Consider the following 3,030-nt stretch of genomic DNA (forward strand, 5'->3'; position numbering starts at 1 on the left):
GTTTTTTTTTTTGCTTTGCCGTTCTGGCCGCCCCGTTTTTGTTTTTGTTTGTTTGTTTGTTTGTTTGTTTGTTTGTTTGTTTTGCTTGGGGCGGCCAAAAAGCCAGAGCCGGCCCTGATAATAACCATTACATACAACAACCATTCTTAATAACTTTGCTTAAGCACAATATGTGTCTTCAAATGTAACCTGTGAGTAGTAATGATAGTAGTAAATATTTTCATTATGATAGCACCCAGAGAACTGAATTGGGATTGGAGCTCCAGTCCGCTCGTGCTGTACAAACACAGAAAATGACTGAGTTTCAAATGAGTTTTAACTATATGTAAAGTTTGAAGGGCGAGCACCAAATCCATCTACTAGCTAGAAGAAAAGAAAAAAGAGATGAGACTCTCAGAAAAAAATGTTAAATGGATCATTTTACATTAATTTTAACTATAATTAGTGGCTTTACTTGTTAATTCCCAGAAAATTCATTCTGTCTCCAAGTGCCCTGAGCTTGTCAAGAATACGCTATGTTATTCATGCAAAACTAAGAGGTAGAATTCCTGTTTTAATTATAAGTCAGTGAATCCTAAACTATGGAGGTGCTACAAGAATGAATTCCGCTTTCATGCCACCATTTCCCCCCAACCTTTGAAGAACAGTGGAGCAATTCTACTTGAGCAATGGAAGACTATGGCTGGAGGAGATGCCAAATAGATGTTACTTCTCCTTTAAACTGACATCTGGGAATACTGCCAAATTAAAGATTGTCAGAGGGAAATCTTCCTAACTCTGATAATATTTGGAATAAAACTCTATGCCAGATGTTGCCTCAGAAAACATGAAAGCCACTGGACAGGGGTTTTAATATGCTGCCCTTGCAATTAGCTTGTGTTCTTATTACAAAACTGACAATTTCCTAATTCCTTGAGGCTCATGGAGTCATTGCATGTAGCAGCTCAGTGCCAAAGAATCCAGCATCACATATATAGAACAGACTAGGTACCAAAGGGTTAACTGATGTAACCTAAAGAAAAACTGCTGTGTAATATAAAAGATTCTAATAGCTACATTTAATTACAAAGCATAAATCATCCCCCCTACCACACACATTTTCCAGGAATGTAATCTACGGTTTCAGCCTAACTCAGAGTTCTATACATAAATCTATACATAAATGTCTTTCTTAAATATAATTTTAAAACATAATAATCAAATAGGAAGCTGAAAGTTTGTCAATCTATTGATGTAATATAGGACAGAGGGAATACAACTCATGTGTGAGAGGAAGGATAGTTCAATGGGGTTTGAGAGACTCAGGTATAATTCCCAGCTTTCTGGCAGCCTTGCTGTGCAACCCTGGATGAGTCACTTATGCCCAGATAGCAAAAGGTATTTAGGTACCTAGTTCCCATTAACTTCAACAGGAGCTTGGTCCCTAAATACTTTGAGGGTTGGACCATGGGCCTTGGTTGCCCATCTCTAAAATGGGGACTATAGCACTTCCCTGTGATGAGGAGTACCTTAAAGATTGTGAGATGCTCAGATACGATGGTGATGGGACCTATATAAGTATAGTAGATAAATTTGAATGCAGGAGACTCTCAAAGTGGTTGGAATTTCTGTTATTTATAGGTATTTAAAGAGAACTAGAACTTGCCTTCCAACCACTTTGAGAGCTCACCTCGTAGAAGCAGGAGCCGCATAATGTGTATACCTCCATTCTAAAGTACATGCTGTGAAATATCAGTAAAATAGCAGCTTCCATTGCAGAATACCCTAGCACTATTCATAGTTATGTAGAGCAGGGAAGAGTGACAGGGATTTCTAAAAACAGTTTTGTAGAATTCCATTTTAATATATATGCTTATATATGACACAGTTCAGCAACCCTGACCTGCTTACACAAGTAGTCTCATTGGACTCAGTGGCCCTGCCTCTGTGTTCTGTTGCAGCCCTTTTCTACCAGCTCTACTGTCTGTTGAGACACCTATGGATCTTAAAATGGCCAACTGAAAACTGGAGCACTAAAATTAGGGGATGCTTTTGAAAATGTAGGTCCAAGTGACTTACTCAGAGTAACACTATCCGACTGAAGCAGAGCTGAGGCTTCACCCCAGATCTCCTGACTCAAAGGTCCATGTTTTCACCACTAGAATACACTGTCTTAGACTGACAAATGAACCAGACAGGACCATAGATAAAATGTTGCCATTATTTACACCTGTGAAACCCATCTGGAGCAAGTTCTTTTTTTTTCAGAACTTCTTAACTCCATTGACTGTTCAGATCAGTGTGGCTGAGATCAGAGTGTGGCTACTGTGTGTAACTGGGTAGGTGGCTGCTTTATTGTTAGAAATCAAGTTACTAGAAATTTCTCTTTTGCAATTCCAGGATTCAGGCCTGGATCCTGCATGGTGACGATGAGCATTCCAGGAGTTGCTCAACACCTTGCATAATCAAGCTATTATTGTGCATGTGACAGGTGAACAAACCCTTTGGGACCCAAAAAGGGGGGCCTCAGGGTCCCGGTTCCCCCATGTCCTGGTTTTCCTTATAAAATCAGGCAATGACTCTTTGTGTGGGTGGAACCTAGGACCCAGAGGAATAGTTCCCAGTAGGAATGAAAGTGATAGGAAGCTGGAGCACCAGACCCAATTACTAGGTGGCAAAGGGGCCAGGTGTGGAGGCAGTGATTGCTACTCTAGAGGGAAATAACTCTCTGCAGCTTGGGTGGGTTTCTCACTGTGGGTATTTTATCTGGCGAGTTTGTTTTCTGTTGTGAGTCTTATCTTTTGAATAAGCTGCCCAAGAAGCTAAGGATCTTTTTTGTAAAGTGTTTCCTGGCTATTGGCTTTCTGAGGTTAAACTGGCCTTTTTGCAGACGGGGGCTTTTCCCCAAGTATGGTGTTTCTTGCTGGGGTTCTGGAATTCGGCCCTACTGTGGAACAAGGGTGCCTGTTTGATGTTTAAGTGGGTGCCCTATAGCTAAGGGCTATGTTGTCTTCCTTTCCCATGGAGGAACCTGTGGATGGGGCTAGACAG

Source organism: Terrapene carolina, unplaced genomic scaffold (assembly GCF_002925995.2).
Source record: "Terrapene carolina triunguis isolate 2854851 unplaced genomic scaffold, T_m_triunguis-2.0 Scaffold96, whole genome shotgun sequence".
NCBI classification, from domain to species: Eukaryota; Metazoa; Chordata; order Testudines; family Emydidae; genus Terrapene; species Terrapene triunguis.